The sequence below is a fragment of the Lissotriton helveticus genome, chromosome 3_1, assembly GCF_964261635.1.
Source record: "Lissotriton helveticus chromosome 3_1, aLisHel1.1, whole genome shotgun sequence".
Taxonomy (NCBI): Eukaryota; Metazoa; Chordata; class Amphibia; order Caudata; family Salamandridae; genus Lissotriton; species Lissotriton helveticus.
Window position 1 is genome coordinate 866699293 of NC_136061.1, and position 24516 is coordinate 866723808.

General features: G+C 43.1%; 1 protein-coding gene across 1 annotated transcript in view; it reads right to left on the reverse strand.

The window, feature by feature from the left end:
* GRIK3 (glutamate ionotropic receptor kainate type subunit 3) overlaps positions 1-24516 on the reverse strand; it is a 1130254-nt gene that overhangs the window by 455010 nt on the left and 650728 nt on the right. The window lies entirely within an intron of this gene.

A 24516-nucleotide genomic window follows, 5' to 3' on the forward strand; every position in this document is an offset into this window, starting at 1 on the left:
AAATGTTAAGACTGTGTTTGAGTCGGCTTGAGGGTTTGGGGGGCTATTTCGCAGACAGTATTAGGAAGGAACTGCAAGGAGATAGTTATAGATTGAGCATTGGTTGTGCTGCTGTTCATGATGGTTAAGGGATGTAATTAGGGGAGGAGTTTGATTAACTGCTTCTTTCTCAGTCAATTGAATATTTAAAGTTGAGTTTTATGGAGCCAAGCCTTCCTATATTTATCCTGGTGCCCTCATATTGAGAGACATTGTGGGAATATGGGGCATTTTGAGAATTAAATCACTTTTTTTTCTGTGCATCTTTTCAAAAAGAGATAATGAAGCCTGTTGGATTTTTCCTTGCACTTCTGATACTCTTACTTTTGGTTGGAAGAGTCAGAGAGTTCAAAATCTAGACAGACATGCTGGTGCCTAAAAATGCCAAGACAATAAAACTAATGAGGGAAAGGAAACAAATTACATCATCTAGACATATGAGACCTCAAAGTAAGCACCCACTCACTTCAGATTAAGGGCCTTATTATGAGTTTGGCCATCCAATGGACTGCCGAACCCGTGGTGGCAGCCCATGGACCGCCCAACCTGTGGTGGCTGTCCAATGATAGCCAGACTGGCTGTTCATCCACCACATTAGGACTGTAGCGGTTGGACCGCCAAGGTACTGCTGCTGACAACAAAGATCCACGATCCCTGGCGGTGGCGCAGTGGTCTGAGGCCCTTCATATACTGGTTGTGCTGCTGCGGCACCGCCAAGCATATTAGGAGTTTCCTCATGAAACTCCTCATTCGCCATGAAAAGTGTGGTGTTGAGGAAAAAAAGGGGGCCTTACAGGGCCCCCTTGTGCCTCTGCGCCATGGGTCACATGAACGGGGGCATATGGTGTACCCCCAGTCTTCATGCACCTCATGTTCCCCCATGGAAAGAAATGCAGTTCGGTCCGTGCAAGAACATGCTTAGACGTTCCCATTGTGGTGCCTATTTTAAAGGCACTACAATTGGAACGCTAAAGAACTGCTTGCCAACGTCTTAAAAAGTCATTATCTGATGGGGTGGTCTGTTTTGGCTTTGGCAGTGTGGGATCGGGTTGGCCGCGTGGTGGCCCCACTCCTACGCCACCAAAGTCATTATAAAGCCCTAAGACAAGAACTGATAGTTCCTACTTTTAACTTGATGAATAAAAGTGGGCAAAGGTGTGCTCCTCTTACTTCTTAATTTTGCACAGCTTGGTTGTTTCACCATTCTCTTGGCCACAGTCATGTTATATTTTCCACATTTTTGATTCTTGTGTTCCATTCTAAGAACAGAATGTTATAAAGTATAAGGAGCAAACCAATGTGTCTTAGTTATTTATGCACCTGGGGTAGATGTATTGTAGTTCTGCACTGGTGCTTGCATGGCACAACACAATGCAACATGTTCGTAAATGTACCCCATTGTTTCCTATATTATAGCTGTTACTTCAGACTGGTTGAACTACTGTTACAGCCTATCCTTTGCCTTTTCACGATATTTTAGGCAAATAATCCAAATAACTTAGGGGCATATTGTCAAGCACCTTATCGCCGCGTTATCAGCACTTTTCTGTTGAAAATGCGGCGATATTTGCATCGCCCTATTATGAAGGCAGTGTTAAGGCAATTAACGTGACTTAAAGCCACGTTAATTGACTTAATGCTGCCTTGGTAATAGGTCCCCTTTCATGATAAACTCATCGTGAAAGAGGGCATGCAGTGGGTGTTGCGGTGGGCGTTCCACCGCAACACCCATTCACTTTGACGCTGCCACCTATTATCAAGAGAGGCGATAATAGGCGGCAGCGCCGAATTTAAGACCAGAAAAATCCTGGTCTTAAGGTAGCAAAACGGGGAGAAATGCTTAATTTCTCCTCGTTTTCTTTTTTTCATGTGTGCTGCCTTGTGCAGCACACATAGAAACAGCAAAATGGCAAGGTTTCTTTATGTACAGGAAGGTGTCCCTTCCTGTACATAAACAAACCTCTTTTTAAAAATGCCAATTTGAAACTTACATGTGTGCTGCATAAAGCAGCACACATGTAAGTTACAAAATGGCATTTAAAGTTTGTTTATGTGCAGGAAGGAACTCTTTCCTGAACATAAACAAAGCTCCCTGCTCGCAGACACTCTTGCACTCTAGTGCAAGGGTGCCTGTGCTGGCGATAAGTTGTAAAACCTATTGCCAGCGCAGGGGGAAACGCTAGACTGCACCATATCCTTGGTAATATGGTGCAACCTAGCGTTTCTGAAGTGGCGAAGAGAGGCGTTAAGCCAAGATGGCTAACGCCTCTCTTCGCCACTTTGTTGATAATATGCCCTTTAGAATGTGGGAATCTAGTCTCTCAGTGGCTTCCAATGGATCAGATGGAGGATCACATTTCTGTTTTGGAACTCTTCATTCGTTGCTGGAATGTAAAGATGAAAAATGTAGAAGTAATTCCATGACCATGTTTTTCCATGTCTGTGACAAAAAAACAGCAAGTAAATTTCGAATTGACATGTGAGATCAACTGACTGCCTTTGATGCTTATATTTGGGCCAGTCTGCTAGGGCATAATAGCTGTTCCTGTACTGCCCCCAAGCTGTGCAATTCTTTCCCACAACTTACACATCACTGGGAAGATCACCCCCTGTTTCACTGGGCAGTGAAGATATGGGCTGTCATTCAACAACCAGGACATACATACTACAATGGGTCAGACAGTTCATTCCTTGGGTTTCTCTTGTAAAGCATGTACTATACAGGTGAACATAAGAAATAAACGCCAGGAGGCACAATCAATAGGAAATCTAAAATATAAGGGAATTGATTCCATGATTACAAAGAGGTACTAGATAGAACCAGTGTCTTAAAATGCATAACTTTTTAGAGGGGTGCGGGGTCTCTGACCCATTATATGATAACAGCACCTGTAAGACAGCAGCTACCAGGAGCACTGCAAATGGGCTGATTAGTAGAGCAGACACACAGTACACAGAAATGCCAACTTCTAAAAGTGGCATTTCTCCACCAGGCACCATAAATTTGTGCACAGCATTGCGTAGTATTTACCCTCCTGAGATCATACATACTAAACTCGCCCTGCACTCCTCTTATACCAGGAACTACCAGGGACACACATATCCCCCATGCATTCCTATGGGAGGGCAGGCCAGTCTCACCACACATACACAGAGAGCACACTCACTTTACACTGGACCACAGTGCTAAAGTGCTCAGAGGCCTAAAATCACCAACACTAGGCTATAGAAAAAGGCTGGGAGAACACAAAATGTTTCGGGGTGAACCTGCCAAAAGGGCCAATTCCAACAGTCAGGATATGTATGAAGTTTTAAAATGTACCTCTATATCCCTGTGAAAGCGTAGGTCTACTAGCTTCCGCCTTCAAGTGTTCTCAAGAGGCTTTCTTAAGGACCAAATCTAAGTGTGTGGCCAAAAAAAGAAATATAAGGCCACTCTGGTGTAAATATCAGCATACGCCCTAAAGTGCGCTGTGAGTGTGGTGGGATCTTGTTACTTACAGATCCTGTGCTGGAAGTACTTTGACTCTGTTTGAAAAATACCACATGGATCCCAGCATACAATGCTATACCCAATTTGGACCGTTTGTCTGGGGCTAGATCTCATTGTAACCTACCTTGTGGACGGGATCCGGTCCTAGGACCCTTCCATTAAAACTTTTACATGGGCATCTCTTAGAGACATTTTTATCACATAATTTCACTTCACATCGCACTTTTTCACTCTTCACGCAACAACCCGCTCCACTGTAGTTCAGGCGATATAGCACAGCTGGATTGCACTCAGTAATCCAGCTGGGCCCCGATGATGAAGCATGCCACCTACTAGGTAGGTGGGTGAGGGGTTTCCTAAAACAACCATTTGTTGTTTGCGCTCCCCGAAGAAGGTACAGGTCATGAACTACGACCAAAAAACCTACTAAGGACTTGTCCACGTTGTTTGTTTGTGCACAATGAGTCAACATGTCCTCAAGTTTCAGGTAATGTTTCTCAAAAAGTAAACAACTTCGAACTGGACCTACTCAAAAATGATCTTGCAAATATGAGCATAACACAAGCAGTGCCCACCAATCGGAGGCCCCACACTTGTCACAAGACTTGTGTACCTGTGAAGCAACCATACTAAGTGAAATTCTGGTGGCTCCTCATCAAATTTTGAAGGTTAGGGCTCATTGATTTTGTACTATGCTGCTGTTTACACTGGAATATCCTATGATGTAATTTACATATTATTTGGTTGCTCTCTGAGTTAAATGCTCATCACTGTTATATGCTGTGATCTTCAAATCACGACTTCAATTTCCACAAGGCCAACTCCTTCCCAGCTGACTAAACTGGTACCATTACATTGGGTGAAATGAACACCTATTATTTACAGAACTTCTAAAGAGCAGAAGTGCAATATAAAACAAAGCAAAAAAAAGGATTATGTTTTACCAGAAGTGTTTCTCTGAAATAGAATCTTAACTCAGACAAGCAGTTGTATTTTCCAAATTACTCCAGTTCATATACATTTGACTTATATGTTGCATGCTGCAGCTATATAAAAGTGGAATCCGATGGTGACTTTTCTGCACATTTTGAAAACTATTTAACAAGCAAATTAGTAAGTGACTAATTGCTCGTTATATGCCTACTGAAGTATTAATATGTAATCTAAGAGGCAGTTAATGTTTTCCACACAATTGTAAAGTTATGTAGGTTTTAGGTGATATTTTGCGAAATTTCACAGTTGCAATTACATGCATTTAAAAACAAATTCTAGCTTCGCTTAGTGAAGGGGTGAGAGCCTTCTTACACTAGTAAAACAAGGAGTATGATGCAGTGAGAGCACTTTCCTTTCCTTTACTCTCAGTCATGGTGCATGGCTAAACAAAACATTGACAAAGTTAATATCAATAGCTCTCGCTTAGTTGAGATCTTTTGGTTTTGCCAATTACTGTTTTATTTTCCCCATTTTGCAGGCGCTGCTGTCAGCTTCTGGCTCTTCAGCAAACCTCAAAGCTTTAGTAGATTTTTGTGCTCACCAGACGTTAGAGCACCGCATAACTCCCTTACTAACAACCAAGAAGTGAAAGCATTTATACATGAAAAACTGAGGGGCAGATCTACAAGCAGTGCCCCAAGCCCTTTGGCTGCACCATGCTGCTGCACTTTCAGAGCAAGGGAATGCAACATATTTACAAGGATATGTCGCATTCCTGTGCTCTCCCTTGCGTTGGCGCACAAATAACTGCCATGCGCCGGTTCAGGCACCCTTGCACCATGGCACAAGGATGTCTGCTCCATGGGGAGATTGTGTTTGTGCAGGAAGGGGGCACCTTCCTGCACAAAACCAATCACTAAAGGCATTTTCCTCTGTCAATGCGTGCTGTAGAATACAGCACGAATTGAAAGAGGAAAAAACAAGGAGAAATGAAAACATTTCTCTTTGTTGCGCCTCGCTACGCCACAGCATACTGACGCATTTCCAGATGTCCGATTCCTCGTAATTCTGGAAATGTGTCTCGTTCCATGGGTTTTGCGTGGGAACACCTACCGCAACACCCATGGAAGCTCCTTTCATGCAAAGTGCTGCGTGTTAAGGGGCCATATTTACATGGACAGGAAAAGCAATGCAGGGTGGTTTTTCCTGTCCTTGTAAATATGGGGCAGGGAAATGCACTGCCAGTGCATCACAAAAAGTGACGTACTGGTAGCGCAAGGGGCTTGTAAATCTGTCCCTGAGTGTTTCAAAACTGAGCAAAAACATAATCTAGTTTTTTTAATCTTGGAAATCAAGTTCAATTATGTGGACCTAAGCATCAATTTTCTTCAGAAATAAAAAAAATGCCACCCCTTGTAGCCAGGGGCTTGAAGAGCTGGAAATGACGCCCTTGTTTAACATAGACTGTTCAAGCCGTGGCAACGCCCGCCCTAAACGTCCCATCATTTTGATGCCATTAGATAAAGTGCCCCTGCTCTAGTCTTTTCTCTGCCTCTAAATGTAACGGGTTATGGCGGGGACCTCATTCTATGCTGTGTGGGAGAAAACATTTACATGAAGTTTCCATATGTGCCGATGCCATCTGCACAACTAATTTTTGAAGTTATATGCAGGGCCGGACTGGCCATAGCGGGCACCTGGCAATCCCCCGGCGCGCCGCACGGGTGGGGGCCGGTTTTGGGCCCCTGGGGGCCGTTTTTGTTGCAGGGCCGTTTTTGCAGCATAGCTGCAAAATCGGCCCTGTACCAAAATCGGCCTAAAAACCTGCCCGGCAAAGAGCTCGGCGGCACCTCCAACCCCCCGAGTGGGGAGGAGGGGGGGAGGGGGCAGCTGAGCACTTTGCCAGGGCCGGTTGTGGTTCCCAGTCCGGCCCTGGTTATATGCTTCCATCAGTTGAATGCTTTTCATAAAGGTTCTTGTGAATCTGATGAGATAGAAGTGTTAGTGGTTTCTTTTAGTACATCCTGAAAGAGGCGGTGAGTGGGTGTTACCAGCTAGAAGGCTTTATTCAGGATTGCTCTTCGTGTTGTTTGAGATGTGCTAAGAAGATGTTTTTACTTTCCACACGGCTCTTTTGAAAATGCAGAAAATCCTAAACATCACTTTATACTGACTTTAATAGTAAGCTAATGTTTATTCATTAGGGCAGCAGTAAAGCGATTAGTGGATAAAAACTTAAAAGTATATGTGGTTGTTGTTCTTTGAATCTTTCACGGGTTGCATTAAATAAAACCACTCTGCATTAATCCAGCCAGAAATGCCAAGTTTTTCTACAGTAGGGATTGGGCAGTTAAAATGGGCAAGCAACTATGTGGGAGGAGGACAGGGAAACCAACAACAACTGCTACGCAACGACGTGGAGGATGGGGCAGGAACAGGCAACCGACACAGGAGGGGAACGTGGGGACGGTCAAGCAACAGCAATGGCCAAACAGAAACGACGATGTTGGGAAGCAGCTTTAATAAAAACAAAGTATTCGGGAGGAGTTGCACTGGCCACAGCTGCTGACTCGAGAGCTGGGGATCCTGATTCGAGTCTCAATGACGCAACAGCCTATGATTTTTTAATTTTATTTGTTGTTGCAGTTTTTTATAATGCAAACTCGACCCGAAGGTATTAGTGCGCTTTCCATGAGTACCAGTTATGTTACACAAGGATAAATTCATTTTTTTTTTTTTTTGGTAAGCACAGGAAGATTAAGTGATTTGACCAGAATCACAAGATGTTGAGCTCACGCAGAGAAACAAACCTCTATGTGGGTGATAAGATACACTATGTAAGTCTGCTGCATGAGGAAAAAGCAGAAAGAGGCAAAACTTTATGAAAACATAGTTCCACCAAAGCAGATGTTAGCAGTATTTGGGCTACGAGAAACTTATAAGAGAAGCCGATGAGGAACAAGCATTGGTAAATGCAGGAAAATATGCTACAGCCACTAGAGATGGAAGAAAAGTATGTAGCAAGCACAGGAGCCAATGAAAAGCCAGGAAAGTGAGGAGTTGGGATGTAACCCCTTAAGATTTATATTATAAACAATAGATTTCACAAGCACAGCACCACCTCTGTGCAGGCAAAACCTAAAAATACATATATATGTAGAGAGGCTTTTACTCAACCCTCTTCATCCACAGGTCTGTTTAACTATCATTCACATTCTGCATCAACTCAGCACAACATTTAGCATGGGTAAAGTGGCAGCCCATGAAAGTCATTGGTCAATTTGCACTCTGAGTGAGAGCATTTGTTCGGATTACATGGGCAAATTGGCCTTAAAAAGTGTATTTCAATGCTAGACTGGTGGTTCCATACTTTACTTTGGCAATGCTTTTTTCTTTCCACTTTTTATCCTTTTTTTCAGTAATTGAGTGTGTTTTTAAATAGGTCTTCAGGTCACAGTAATTAAGTATTAATAGTACCTTTTCCTCACACTAATAAGAATCATGCTTTTGTGTGCTGTGCAGTATTAAATATAAAAACCGGTTCTAAACCAATTCTAAGTCTCCTGACTGATAGGGAGCACCATGCAAAGGTAAATCCGTTTTTTCATTTAAATGTATTATTACTAGCTTATAGTCACCACATATAGGAGGCATGTTTCCTTTTTTGCATCTTATGATTATAAAATTCTTTTTTGGATTAACAATTGCACCAGCTTGACCAAGGCCACACCTAAAGGCTTTGCCAATACGTGTTTAATTAGTGCAGCCTCTTGATGCAACGCTATTATTATTTATTTGCACTGGGCTCGGTATTCATATTCTTGTGTGTCGCGCACACTGACACAGGCACTAGAACACGTGCACCTGCAGAGCAATCCACACACTTCCTTCAAAATACCCTCTTGTATACACACAAACGAACACAGAAGCAGTCAAACACTCACAAGCAGTCAAACACTCACTCAAAGGGTCACTCAGGGTAAAAGACACTTTTATTAACTCCTTATTGCCTGTGTCTTCTTTAATTTCTGCTGTCAGCGGGGGCCCTGGATTCCAGTGTCTGCACAAATGCACAGATAGTGTGAATGTGATTGACAGAGCCGGGCTTGAATTCAGCACTGCTCTGTCAAGCTCAATATGAAGTTGATATTCTCAACACCTGCACGCCCAAGAAATAATGCAAATGAGCTGCTGCTGATTGGTTCAGCAGGGACTCCACAGAGGGCTACATGGGCGCATTGGCTGTCAGAGTGTTCTAAAGACAGGCGGCCCCCTGACAGGCCCAGCAGCACTAGCAATAAAAATGATACGAGTCATGAGTAGTCTCCTTGGAGTTGGAGAAGTGCTGATACTTAAAGGCATCAAAATAAGACTTGCCGGTACTCAGTACCTGTGAGTAGCGGCACATTTGCAGCACAGGTTATACCAGACCACAAAACAGGCCCACAAACAGCCAAAGAACAAATCCCACACACTGCCTTGTGAGACCAGCAGCTCTGGCCTGCCAGATTACCTTCAGGTCAGTCTGACCCAGTTAGCATTTTGTACTCTTTATCAAATGAGGTTAGTCTTCCCCTCTGAATATACCATATCATTTCTACTGCAACCCTAAGAGGTTGCCATTTTGAGAACATCACTCTGGCATTTGCATTTACCTTTGGGTTACAAGCTAGAGGGCTGCTTGCAGGGCTTTTTTGTCTGCATGACCAAACCACAAAAACCCCAAAGCCCCTTTCTAGTATTGGCCACCTGCAGCATGAGGGTAGTTTGAACATTTTTCCAGCGATGATTCTTGCTTCCATTCTGGGACGTATCTATCAATGGTGCAACAGGTGTAATAGTGTCCGGGCCTGAGTTTGCAGGACCCACTGCACCTGGATTTGTGGTTGTTTTATTTTTTTTTACCAACAAATCAAAGGACTGCATGTCTGCCAACTTGAAGAACAATCTCACAGTGTGCGGAGGGGACGGTGCCTCATGCCGAGAAGTACCTAGAAGGCACTTTTGAATCTCACCTCTCCACCAAGCCTCCTCCTCCCCCTCAAAAAAAAGCTTCCTGAGGCTGGTGCCGATGTCCTTGGCGTTTTTACACCCTGTAATGGATGTTGGCAGTTCAAAGCCTCTCGAAAAAGAGCTGGAAAACCACTATTTACAGTGGTTTCAGCGCGTTTTCCTTGCCACAGTGTGATATCGGCTATTAACTGGGAGACCGCGTGGTGGGAGCCCATACATATAGGGGCAGATTTATAAGCCCCGTACTCCACATTTGCGCCGCCGTTATGTCACTTTTGTGATGCAGCGGCGTCGCAAAGCCAGCACCATGCTGGGGGTATTTACAATGTGACGCATCTGTGAGATGCGTCACGTTGTAAAGCCCTGCGCCACATGTGGGCTTTCCAGCACAGGGGCAGGGGCTTTCCGGCGCAGGAACGCCTCAGAAAAGTGGCATTTCACTCAGTCACTTTTACGGCCATGCTGCGTCAAAACTCTGCGCCTGCTTGGAGCAGACGTAAGGATTGACGCAGCATGTTAGGCATAGGGGCACCCCGAGCCTTGCTGGAGCTGCGTCGCGCTTGCGATGCGACTCCAGCAATGTGCCGCCTTTCCGCCGGGGGATGCGACACGCATCTGTCCATCCGTGCGCCACGGTGAGCCGCATCGTAAATGCGGCACCTTAGTGGTGGCGCACGGGTGGTTTGGTGTGTCGCAACCATTCTGGCGCATCCCTGCTGATTAACACAGTTGCGCCAGAAGTTGTAAATGTGCCCCATAGTGTCACACTGTGGCACCGTGTGAGTTGGCAGATATGCAACAGGATCTCAATTTCCTTCCTTGCACTAGGTCCCAGGGCTCCCTTAATACTGTGCCCAGTCCAGCCTTGAACACTGTAGTCTTTCACTAGAGCGGAACTGCGCTAGGCTATTCAGAAAGGAAGACATTCGTTTTTTTTTTGTAAGTGCTTTGACTAAGCCATATTTGAGTCTTGCTGGACGGCAGGCTTTCTGCGAAGCCCAAATGCTCTTATTATTAGAGATGCCTGCGGTGAAGGAAAACAAGTCTGCTGGTGTGAAGCAAGCGTATTGTGTGGCGCGCACAATGCGGGTACACTCTTTTCTGCAGTGAGAAAGAGCGGACACAGGGCGCGAATGGCGGGCAGCGCGCTAAATCGTTCCTGCATTGTGCGACAGTGTGTTTACTACGACGCAGCCTCTTCCAAAGCACAAAGTGCACCGTGATTATGTGTTTTGGAAGCAACGGAGAAGGCTTCTTCCCTGTAAAGAGCTGTCACGGTGCCAGCTGGGGGAACAACGGGCAGGAAGGCACGAGAAAGCTTATGGTAATTCGAGGAAAGCAGCAAAAAACGAACAAATTATTTACATGTTTTCGACATCAGGCTGGCTCGGTGCCTGACAGATGACAAATCTGTAGACAGAGATGATAAAGAGAGCGGGGGAAACGGAGACATGAGGGGCGGGGAAGTGCCTTGGAGGCTAGAGAATGTGGAAACCACGAATGTACGAACTAGCGATGAACAGAGTGCAGAATGTAAATGGGTACAAAAGTCGGGGCCAAGAGAGAGGAAAGCTAATGCTTTGAAAGAGGGAAATCGAAAAAAAACATTAAAAAAAAGTCAATGGTTGGTAAAATACAGACAGATTTTCAGGGTTGTAAGTTTTTGTACCTTGTAAAATACCACCCGCTGTGCCTTCACGGAAGGTGCATTCAAGAAGTATATTTCAATGGTGGGATGACTATTTAAAGTTAAAGGTGGTCGGTCATTTTCAAAAGCGGTGTTATGCATTGCCTCGTTCAATGGGTGGCCAATCAATGGGAAAGCCGCGGTTTGGGGGCGGAGGGGGCTTACAAAATCCTATCGCTCTCACGTAACCGGCAGCCGGTGATGACCGGCATTAAGTGGCTGGCTTTGAAGGCAAGCAGTGCCAATCAAATGGATAGGGTGACAAACCGGTCGTAAATTTCACGGACCGTTAGTTATTTTAGTATGTCGTCTGTAAGGCGTCCGTAATTTGGGGTCCCGAAATTACCCACACCTTAGAGACATCATACTAAAATCAAATTGGGGAATTTCAGAAAGGTATGCTGTTCCCCAGCGAGAGGCCCCATGAGTTTAAAATTTTCCACTCAGGGCTTCTCACACTTATCTTTTAATCTGTAGACTGAAGCAGCCTTCAGCAGCCCCTCCCAGACCTCACAAAGATGAACTGGCCCATTGTCATTCTGAGACTACAGACAATTATCACAGATAGAACGACAATGGGTCCTATTATAGTGACAGCATGTGGTGTGCCATCTCCTGCACAAATCTTGATTGCAGAAAGGGCCTGATGTCCCTTTGCAAAGCTGCTGGCATACTGAAAAACTGAAGTGCGCGATTGTCTCAACCTTATATAACTTATTTTGACTTGTCCTTATTTTGGTTGTCTATTTACTTATACACTATTGTGCGGCCTTCTCCGATAGGTCTGTAAAACATACGTCTTGTCCCAAATGTTTGTCCTGAATTTTGACCTTCTGTCCTGAATTTTTGTCCTGAATTTTGACCCTTTGTCCTGAATTTTTACACTGACAGTCCTGAATTTGCATCCATGTCAGTTGGTCACCTACAAATGGAGCAAGAGAGTGCCGGGGAAACTTTGTACAGGGGATGATCTGTGAGTAGGGGAGAAATTTGTAGACCTAGATAGATAACCTAATGAAGTCAATGTTAAGTGAGCTGGCGGCTATCCCAGTGCGTAGAGCCTGTGCATGTACCACTTGCTCCCCAAAGAAGGGAAGATTGGAGGTGTTATGGAGAGAAGTAACAAATGTCCTTCTCATCAAGAGTCAAGGACGGGCAAGCGACTAGGGAAAGGAAGACGCAGTAAGGCGAATGACAAGTTAGGCTAAGGAAAGGGTTTTACCAGAGTTTTAAGTTGGATGAAAATACTGGGGGGTCTCTCAAAGGGGCTTGACCAGTGTAATTAGGGGAGTGACTTTAACACACGTACGTTAAAAATCTGTGTTTAGCATGGTGTGCCGCCCGACTTGTATTTTGCTGTTTCTGTCATTGCATCCAGATATGTGAGACAAGTAACATCATACCTAAAACAAGTGAGGACTATTGGCTTTGTCAATGGTTATCAGTTGCATAAGATAAATAAGCTGCAACTATGTCTTGTTACATATAATATTGAAAAAGCTCCCAATTAAAGCCCTGGTGACCCTACCACAATGTTGCTGCTCTTGCGTTTCAGAAAGAGAAGGGAAATCCAGAAAGAAAATGACTCTTTAAAGGATTTCCCTCCCCCCCATAACGCTCACCTGGCATGACGTCATGCCATAACTTCTCCACTAGTGTGAAGTGAGCAGTGTGGGCAGGGCACATCAATGTGCTTGCTGTCTCGAAATGGGTCTCTACCTGGCTGTTTTGCACCTGGCATTTTTTCTGGACTGCAGTGACAGCAAACTGCTGTCACTGCAGTCCGGAAAAAAACGGACCGCATGTGCCAGGGCTCAAAACAGAGCCCGACAGAGGCCCGTTTTGAGGCCCCCTTTAAAAAACTGCCGGTGCTCAGACCCCTTGAGACCCGGGCCACTTAAAGGCCTGGACTTTACATTACTGCAAGGCACTGGTAAGTGTAGCGACCTATGTCAAACATTGTAGTGATAGAGAAGAATCTGCAGTACACAATTCCCTCCACTCATACACCACTGTCTTACATGAGGAATCACACACAGAATCATCAACAACACAGACATGCAATTTGCCTGTCCACTAGAGCAGTGGTTCTTCACCTGTGGTCCGTGGACCACCAATAGTCCATGGAGCCTTCTCTGGTAGTCTGCGACTGCTCAGAAAATTAAATAATATTAACAGAGTATTAAAGTCTAAATAAATATAGAAGCAAAATGTAAAATGAAAATGTTAAAAATTTCTGGTGATGTGAAGAAATTTGAAATTGGAGGCTAAAAATAAGTTAGTATATTCACAGTAATTTGTTGAAGCAGTGAAAGTGCATCAAACACTATAGTATGGACGATAACACAACTCAATTGAATTTAGAAAGCTCTAACTATATATATATATATATATATATATATATATATATATATATATATATAAGATCAAGAATTGGAAGCAGCTCCTATAAGTCAAGGTCAGGAGCTAGAAGTAATCAATTTATCAACGAAAATCCTTACAGAAATGAAACTGAAAATTCTAAAACGTGGGTTGAACTTTTGTCCTACAAACAATGTAGATCTAGCATAAACAAGAATAAATCTATATAAATTTGTCCGAAAAATCAAGTTGCCAACATTTTTTGCAGACAATCCAAATATGGCGAACATAAGGAAAATACACCGGAGCAGTGATGGAATAGCAGCTAAAGACGCTGAACCTTTCGTTACTCTAATAGAACTCAATCAAAATCCAGAGTGTGAAAGGGGAGTGATACATTTCCACTGTGTACAAATGGGAGCGGGCATCAGTCAAAAAAATCGCAATCAAATTTCTACCCACAACTACCTCCGGGCAACAAGATTGATACATTCCACGAATGTGTAATAAAAGATCTTTACCAACTAAAAACACGTAAGAATAAAGACAATCTCTCATTTGATGAACGGAGTTCCTTGAATAAATTAAAAAAGGACGATACAATCAAAATAAAAATGGCAGACAAGGGAGGAAATGTGATCATCCTGGAAAAAGAAGCTTACATGCGGGAGGCATACTCTCAACTCAGAAACAGAGAGTATTACGAAAAATTGAAATCTAACCCCACGATAAAATGGAAAGAAGACCTGGATAGCAAATTGGATGGCTGGTCAACACAATCTGCTGGATGAGGATGAAGTTAAAGATCTAAAAATAGCCCATCCAAAAATGGCGACAATTTACTTTCTTCCAAAAGTCCATAAACATCCCACGAAGCCACCAGGGAGACCCATAATCTCAGCTAAAGGTGCATTACTGGAGCCGATGGCAAACTATCTTGATGTATTCTTATTACCATATGTAAAGGGACTTACATCATACATTCAAGACACTGGTGATCTGTTGAGGCAATTACAAGAAACCCCATGGCAGTCCACATACAAGTTGATCGCTATGGATGTAATATCTTTGTATTCCAATATCCAGAATGACATTGGTCTGAAAGCATGTGAACATTTCTTGATGGATAGAAATATTAAATTTACTGATCACAACAACATGCTACTGGAAATGATTCAACTTTGTTTGGAACAGAACACGTTTATGTTTGGGGAAGAGATCTTCCGCAAACAAAAGGTACGGTAATGGGTTTTTCTTTCAGTCCACCGTATGCCTGCTTAACCATAGGACTATGGGAAAAGACCTGGGCATGGAGCAATGAGAATGATCAATTTGTAAGTAAGACCATAGCATGGTTAAGGTATATCGACGACCTGCTACTAATATGGGATGGGACGGAGGAAGAATTTGCGGAGTATTTCAGGATACTAAATAATTCAGATTTAAGGCTCAAATTCACATACAATATCAGCAAGGAGAGGGTGGTGTTTTTGGACACTGAAATCATTATCTTGAATAATGAGGTACAAACAACTCTACATCGTAAAAGTTTAGCCACCAATGCAGTTTTGCATGCTCAAAGTTTCCACCAAGCAAAATTAATCAAAAATATCCCCTATGGGGAATTTCTCAGGATAAAGAAGATCTGTTCAAGGGAAGAAGAATGGATAAAACATCAGAGACAAGCTACAAAAAGATTTGAAAAAGGAAAGTATAATCCTGGGATCATCAAAACTGCTCTACAAAGAACGTTGTCAGTCAAAATAACAGAGCTACTGAAAGAAAAACAAGCAGAAGAAAACAATGATAAAAAAATACGATTCATAACTACGTATTCCATGGCCAATCAACAACTGATGAAAATCTTATGAAAAAAATGGCATATACTGCACATGGATGCGACAACATGGGAAATTGTGGGGATCACCTAAACATTACCTATCGAAGGGCAAGGAATCTGAGGGACCAGCTGGTCCACAGCCATTTCCAAAATCAGAAGAAACCAGAAACATGGTTGAAACTAAAACGTTTTTTACAAATGCACCAGCTGCAAGGTGTGCAGTATTGCTCAAAACACCAAAGAAATCATGATGGCCAACAAACATGTGTGGAAATCCAACAGTTAATCAATTGCAAAAGTCAGTTTGCTATATACATCATCGAATGCCCATGCTCTTTGAAATACGTCGGGAGCACGAAATGTGAGTTGAAAAAACGTATCTTGGAACACGTTCGTGCCACTATCAATACTGACAGAAGCAATGCGGTAGCCAAACACATGGAAAGGGAACACGGTGGCAATTGGAAACATCTCAAAGTCTATGCTGTGGAAATGGTTGGAATACATCCCAGAGGGGGTGATCGTGAAAAAATCCTGAGACAAAAAGAATCGAAGCACATCCTAAATTATCGAACTTTAACTACGCATGGATTGAACCAGGATGAGGAGTTACATTACCACCTGCAATAAGATCTTTTAGTGTGCTGGTATCCCTGTACATGACTTTTGAAAAATTTAAGGGCAAAAAAAGACTGACCTCCGTCTAAATTTAATTTTGAATTTTTAATTTACGTTTAATGTTTCACTTTCCTTTTTGGGTTTTACACAATGACGGATACCTGACATGAATGCAAACAGAGGGCGGGTGGGAGAAGACAGAGAAGCAATTAGAAGGGTGCCAGCAACGGCTGGAATAACCTACCCATCGAACTGAGGATGGAGCCGTCTGAACCCAGGTTCAGACAGAGGCTGAAAACCCATCTTTTCCCCATGATAAACTCAGCATAGTTCACCCGTGTCCCTGTGTTCACCCTCTGTGAGCTAAGCTGAAGAGATGTAGGTAGGGTCGTCAGCGCGGGGACGCACTGTTCTCTGTGCAACCAAGCGCTTAACAAATGTCATAAACTAAACTAAACTAAACTAAGGGTGTTCAGTCCCTTATTGACAGGTTTATTTTAAGATAAGAATGATCTTAAAAATGAAGAAGGGTGAAGGATAAGGATAATCTGTTGTAGTACCTGCAGACATGAGATATACCCATTGGAGGGTTTTGAATTAATTATACCTCTGACCCACTGGAGGGTTAAATAGGGGCAGGAAAGACTCATGATGTCATAATGAAAATCAAGCAGCACTAATTATGCCCACCAGAGGGCTTCCTTGAGGTGAGATAACACTGCACTGCGGGTCATATAAATGGGATAACCTAAATCCAAAAGTCTCAATAACAGTATAAAGAAGTTGTTCTAGGCATTATGTAAGGAATAATGACTGTTTACGTCGTAAGCTTGCACTACTTATGTCCCACAATGCCCTGTGCCAGGAACAGGAAATTATCTCATTGTTGGCACAGGCTTTATTAATTCATTTGAAAAAAAACATTGTGGTTCTTTAACAGTCCCGTAAGCAAGGTCTACGTAGAGACCAAAACGCGTAGGGTTGTGCTGCTGGCTTGGCTGTTATTAAAAAGCATTTTGAACCATACTATCTGGCTGGACATCGCTGATTTAATCTGGGAGTGCACAAGGAAATTCCCTGCAGGGAAAGGCATGACGATTGAATTGCGGCTGAGCTCTGCCGCACCTTTGATGCACCGCCATAGAGCGCCCGGGAGCCTGAAAGTGGGCCACTTTTGAAAGGATATACATATATATATATTTCCTGCCACTACATGGACCCCCTTCACTTGGAATTGCAGCGCTCTTTGAGCATTTTCCTGTCAACGCACTTGCCAAGACACTGGATTCTGGGATTTGTGGTCTCACATTTGATCACACCTGCCACAGTTGAACAGGATTAGCTGCCATCCCGCCAATGGGAGCACCGCATCATTAAAAGAAGGAGGGAGACGGAACCACTCATGTGCAGAGGCATCTGAGGAAGGCCGTTCAGGCCGAAATGCATTACGCTGCACGCTGCGCATTTAAGTGATTAACCCCTACCACGCTACCGCGTTTTCCCGTTGTGCGCTGAAAAAAAAATGGCTTGTTTATGACAAAGCCAGCTCGTCATCCGCGCAGCGCAGGTAATGCTGATGACGAGCTGGCTTTGTCATCAGCGCTGAAGGGGTTAAAAGGCTCCCAACACAATCCTCTCAGTGTCCTTGGGTCATTCTTGAGTGGTCTTTCCTGTATATATATATATATATATATATATATATATATATATATATATATATATATATATATATATATATATATATTCACTGAAAAAAAACATAGGTTTCAGACATGTTATAGTTAGGAATTAGCATTAAAAAACCTTATAAATTCACAGAAAAAACATAGGTTTTAGGGGTGTTATAGTTAGTTGGACATTTCACTCGTACAACACCATTGAAATTCCTCCGTTATATTTAGTTGTACTAACTATAACTCGCGCGCCCGCAATCCAATGATGATGATGTGACATAGTGACATATTACATCGACATGGTCAGTGACAGAATTGATGACATCACGGATGACATCTCAAATGACATCACTGATGACATCACTGATGGTATTCTACAATCCAGGGTCCCCTTTAGTAATTATTAAGTAGCAATTCTCTTTCACATTTGGGTTTCTTTCACTTATACACTATACTCCGGTGTTTTCATGCTAATTTTTCCCCTGATTCATTTTGGGGCTAATCTCTCAATCTATTTATCTTTCAAATCTGCATGATGATTTTCTCTACACTACTGCCTGGCAAATTCTTTTAGCAGACCACTATCATCAATCAAGATTTTTTAAGCTCAGTGCAAGTAAAAATATTTTTATTTTAGCTTACTATAATAATGTATAAACGGACTGTATCATACAAACTATGTTAATTGAGCAATACAAATATCCCTTCTTGATCCATCTCTCAGGATATATTGTCGTGGCACTCCTGAAGAAAGCACGTCCTGTCGGCCACAGTATATCAACAGCTCCAACTTCTTCACGTTTTTAACTGGAACTTTCTGCATATATTACATTTGTTTGTATAATTGTTGTTATTGTATTATTTGTCTTTATTGTGTTGCTTTTCACTTAGTGCTTACCGCCCATTACTTTGGTAAATACATCCCCCATTGATGTATAGGCACTGGTACATACATTTATGTTTGATTTTTGTTCTCTTGATGTTTGAAAAAGAAACTTTTCGAAAATATTATCAATCAAAAGAATACTTTATATATTTTAAATAGCAGTTTGTTATTTGCACTGAGCTTGGGTTGTCTCCCACATAATGCTAGATAGATCAATGTAATATTGTTTGAATTGTGCTGCCTAGGAACGTTTTTCCCATTGATATCACTGATGACATCATCCAGTGAATATGGTTTGGTTCGATATTTAAATAAGTATTATATATATATATATATATATATATATATATATATATATATATATATAGCAATCTGCCTTGAAGACTGAGTGGATGTATAAGTGTCTGAATGGAGGATTTAGTAGCAATGTGATTGACTGTCTAAGTGACAAATTTAAAGTGTCTCACTAAATATATGGGATAGTGATTAAACTGTGTGAATAGCTGTAACACTCTATCTCTTGTGTAAACTACTACATAAGTTGGTTACTAGCTATGTGAAAGTCTATATTAGTTATTAATTAGTTAAGTGAGTATTTATATGGGATAGTGAATGAATGTGTGTGTGGTTGGGTGGGAGGTGTGTGACTGTCCAAAGATGTGTAAATAGTGTATTTAGTAGGTATATGAGGTTAAGACTGTATGTGGAAACAGTTGTTTCGGTGAGTGAATCTCTTTATGGGTGTGGTGATGAGTAAATATATTTCTCAATGATACATGTCCAACAAACTAGAAATATAAACGGCAGTGTATGTGACAGTTGTTGTATATAAATAAGTATACATAAGACTCAGTGATTGTATGACTGACTGTATGGATAACTGTATACTTGTAATAGTGATTTTATAACACACGAAGTATGAGTTACTATCTATATGAATAAATAAAGTGGTGTTTGTATAAGTGTGTAGCTTAGTAAATATAAGTATGATCAATTGTTTGCATAGGTGAGTAGGATGACTGAATAAGTGAGTAGGATGTGTGCTGTTGTGTAATGTCAATGTAGGTGTATAAGTATATTTAATAGTGTTCTATTGATCTTTGTTAGCATGTATGAGTGAATCTATAAGTAAGTGTTTAGATGTGTGTGTAGATGTAGGAATCACTGAGTGGGTTTTTAGAAACTTGTATTGGTGTGTCAATGGTTTCAAATATGGTACTCCATATTTTATAATGAGTGTTGAAAGGTTATACTAGTGTATGATAAGATGTATCAGATTGTCACGTGGATGATCTTATCAGTGATGTCATCAGTGATTTCATCAGAGATGTCATCAGTGATGTCATCAGTGATGTCACTGACCATGTCATGAATGATGTAATATGTGACATCATCAGCAGTGGATTGTGGGCGCGCAAGTTATAGTTAGTTCAACTAAGTATAACAGTGGAATTTCAATGATTTTGTACGAGTGAAATGTCCAACTAACTATAACACCCCTAAAACCTATGTTTTTTTCAGTGAATTTCTAAGGTTTTTTAAATGCTAATTCCTAACTATAACATATCTGAAACCTATGTTTTTTCAGTGAATTTCTAAGGTTTTTTAAATGCTAATTCCTAACTATAACATGTCTGAAACCCATGGGTTTCTTTCAGTGAATTTTAAAGGTTTTTTAAATGGAAATTTTTAAATGTATTAATTCTTATATTTCTTTTTTTTATACTGATTTACTACATTTTTTAAACTATTTATTTTTAGATATTTTATTTTTTAAATTACATTATAATTACATTATTCATTACATTACAAAATATACCTTCTCAGAATGAATTACTTTACTTTAAATACTTTGCAAATAGGCAATAGAGATTTAAGTACAGTAGTTACAGTTGTTGCAATGGGCAACACAATTTTAAACACAATGCAACATTGAGCTGAATGGGAATTTCTAGTTAAATGCAATTAGTTACTTTATGGATTACTTTTCTAACCACAGGACTTGATCCTAGATTCAGTCCTGGGACATCTCCTGTAAACAGTTGAGTAAAAGCGTTTTGGTTACAGTAGTGATTTTTAAGGAATATTATTGTATTTTAAAAGTTGACACAAACTTTTTCACATAGAATCACCAATGTTATCCTATGGAAGGAAATTCACTTAGCAAGTTAGTGTTATTGTTACTTGTTCTTACTCAGTGGTGGATCCTGGATCCAGCACTGGTGCATCTCCTCTAAACAGTGGAAAGAATGCATTTAAGTCATACAGGCGATTTTTTAGGAATATTTGTAGTTTGTGAAAATAGACACTTAGAAACTTTTCTGGTGAAAACCAGACAATGGATTCCTATGGAAGGAAATACAAGTTACTTGTAAGCATGGTTAGAGTTACCTTCCTTGGGCTAAAAGATGCAGCACTGAGGTCTCTCCTGATAACAGGTGAATAAATCGGAATTCGTTGTTCGGCTGATTTTAGGTGAATATTTTAAAGTTCCAACTTCCAAGTGAAACCCGTCAATGTTACCCTATGGAAGGAAATTCACTTAGCAGATAAGCAGTGTTATTGTTACTTTTTCTTACTCAGTGGTGAATCCTAGATCCAGCACTGGTGCATCTCCTGTAAACAGTTGAAAGAATGCGTTTAAGTCATACAGGTAATTTTTTAGGAATATTTGTAGTTTGTGAAGATAGACCCTTAGAAACTTTTCTGGTGAAAACCTGACAATGAATTCCTGTGGAAGGAAATACAAGTTACTGGTAAGAATGGTTAGAATTACTTTTCATGGTCAGTGCTGGGCTATAAGATGGGTTCTCTCCTGATAACAGGTGAGTAAATCGGAATTCGTAGTACATCCAGTAAGCGCCTCAGAGCTGCGTAGCAGAAAGATGTAAAAGGGGGCACAGCCTGCTCTACCTCTCTGCAACACAGCGCAGTGGCGCTTCCTGGAAGCACCTGGTGGGCTACTTGGCCGCCATTGTCCCTCAGGTTTGAAGTGGATTTTTTTCCCCAACTTAAAACGCTCCACAGGGCAGGTTTGCAGACATGTCACCTCTGGCCCCGCCCCCTTCCTTCACCATTGTGCAAACACACCCTGTGGTGCATTTTAAGTTGAGGAATTAATTCCTCTTCAATCTTGAGGGTCCCTGGGGGCCAACTAGCCCACCAGGTACCTCCAGTATGCGCCAGGGAGCTGCATTGCAGTGAGGTGTTCAGAGGCCACGTCCCTGTTTACACCTCTCTGCAACGCAGATCTGTGGCACTCACTGGAGGTACCTGGTGGGCCAGTTGGCCCCTATGGGACCTCTAGATTGAAGAGGAATTAATTCCCTAACTTAAAATGCTCCACAGGGTGTGTTTGCACACATATCACCTCCAGCCCCGCCCCCTACCTTCACCACTGTGCAAACGCGCCCGTGGCGTGTTTTAAGTTGGGGGATTAAGTCCCCTTGAATCCTGAGGCCAACTAGCCCACCAGGTACCTCCAGTAAGCGCCAGCGAGCTGCATTGCAGAGAGGTGCAAAAAGGGGCGCGGCCTCAGAACACCTCTCAGCAACGCAGCCGCTTGGCGCATACTGGATCTTCCTGGTGGGCTATTTGGCCCCCAGGTAACCCCAGTATTCAAGGGGAATTTGTTCCCCCTTGTTTGCAGAGTGGTGCAAGGAGGGGGCGTGGCCCCCGACCCAATGCCATTTTTTTGGGTGTTTTTTTTCTGATTTATTAGCCCTGGGGACCCCATCCCCCAGGGCATGCCCCCAATTTTTAATTAAAACAAAATCTGTCACGGCCCCCTTCCCGAGGCCATAACTTGCCCCAGGGACCCCATCCCCCGGGGCATGGCCCTTTTTTAAAATTATTATTTTGGAGGGGGGCTGCCTTGCCTTCCTCCTGTGGCCAGTTCTGGCCCCGGGGACCCCATCCCCCGGTGCCGTTTCTTTTTAAAAAACATGTTTTTTTTAAAAACATGGCCCCCCTCCCTGGCCACTACTAGCCCCGGGGACCCTATCCCCCAGGGCTGGCCCTGTGGGCCGTGGGGCGGTCCCCAATTCCCCCACGGTCCCAGCCGGCTCCCCACGTCCTGCGGGAGCCGGCATTGCTTTTCCACATGGGTAGCAGCTAACATGCTGCTCCCCCTGTGGAAAAGCAATCTGCTTTCCTATTTGGAAGAGAGAGCAGGTTTCCTGCTCTCTCTTCCAAATAGGAAAGCAGTTTGCAATGACAGGGTGGGAGCCACAAAGCTCCCACCCTGTCATTGCAAACTACAGTGTCCTGGGGATGGGCACCCTGGGACACTGCAGGAGCACAGGGGGGTGGCGGTCCCAGGGCCTAGACAAGGCTCCAGGAGGGGGGCCGCGTGCAACCCCTCCCACATTTTGAAGAAGCCCCGGGGGGTGGCAGTCCCCGGGACTGGGCGGGCCTCAGAGCCCCCCCTCATTTAATGTTTTGAAGCCCCGGGGGACGGCAGTCTCCGGGGCTCAGGGGCCTGAGAGCCCCCGCAGATATTAAGTCCCAGGGGGTGTGGGTCCCTGGGGCTGGGGGTGCCCCCATGAGCCCCTGCAGATATTAAGTTAGAGCCCTGGGGGTGGCAGTCCTGGGGGCAGTGTGGGGGGGATTGGGACCCCCCACACTATTTTTTTGATGGTGCCCCGGGATTTGGCCCCCCGGGGGCAAATTAGCATATTTAGCGCGGGAGACCGCGTTTCTAATTTTTGTTATCGGCAGGATGCACGTATTCTGCACGCATCCTTCCGTTTAAAACAAAAAATAGTTTGGGCCTTGGGGGTTCTTGTGGGACCCCCTGAGCAGGCCTAGGGGGTCAGGGTGTTTCTACCCTGCCCCCTTTTCACATTTTGCAATTTTTTGGGGGGTTTCTTGTGCCTCGGTTCTACCGAGGCACAAGATGGCTGCCAACACTTCCTGATTTGGAGTGTTGACAGCCAATTAAAATACAGCTCGTGCACGGCATGGTGCGCTTAGGCTGCGCTTAGGGTATGCGGACCCTTCGAGGCCATAGATATATATATACTTTTAAATGTAATTTTCTCAGGAACTACTGAACGGATTTACACAATTTAAGCAAAAGTCGTGAGTGTGAACTAAGGACTACCTCTTTGCCAAATTTGGTGTAATTTCGTTCAGCAGTTCGGGCTGTAGCTGCGACTAAAGGTCCTCTAAGAAAATTGCATGGGGAAATGCGTTTTGGGACCCCCTTTTTACTCGACCCCCGCTTGACGAATCACCGTGAAACTCTCAGGATAGGAGCAGACCGGAGCTGGCCAAAAGTTTTAAAAGTTTCGCGAAGATTTGTCAACCGGCACCAAAGTTATTCTAAATAGAACGTTGGTGATTTTTACTTATTATTTTGGGGGGGTAGTCACCCCTTCCCACTTTTTGCTCTGGAGGAATAAAACTGAAAGTGTGCCCTTGGGCCTGCTAACCGGGCCGCAGTGCCAGTGCTCTTTCCCTCAGAGGTATTGTGAATTGGTACACCAATTTGGCAAAATGCTTTAACCTCCCCTGTAAGTCCCAGTTATATGGTAATAGTGGTACCCAAAGCTGGGAGAAAGAATGAGTCACCAGTGCTGCAGCACTATTTGTGCCCCCTTGAGTGACACAAGTAAAGGTAATGCCTGCAGGTACACCTCCCATAGCCCAGGAGACAGGTTGCAGTATAGTAATAGCGCAGACATATATGTGCAAGCATCTATGTCTCTATAGTAACCTTGCCATTAAAGTTTACTGTAAGTGAATGGCGGTCTATGGACCGGCCTCCGGGTGAACCCAAGATATCCAGCTCCATTATGGTCCCACTCAATTCCGTCATGTTTGGTATCAAACACCATGCTTTTTCACCCCTGACATGATCTTAATGTCAAGGGTGAGTTGACATGTACCAGAGTGGCATCCTTAGAAGTTGCACCCAAGTTGCTGCAGTTTCCTTGCACTTTGGCAGGCTTTCCAAGCCGGTTGCCACCA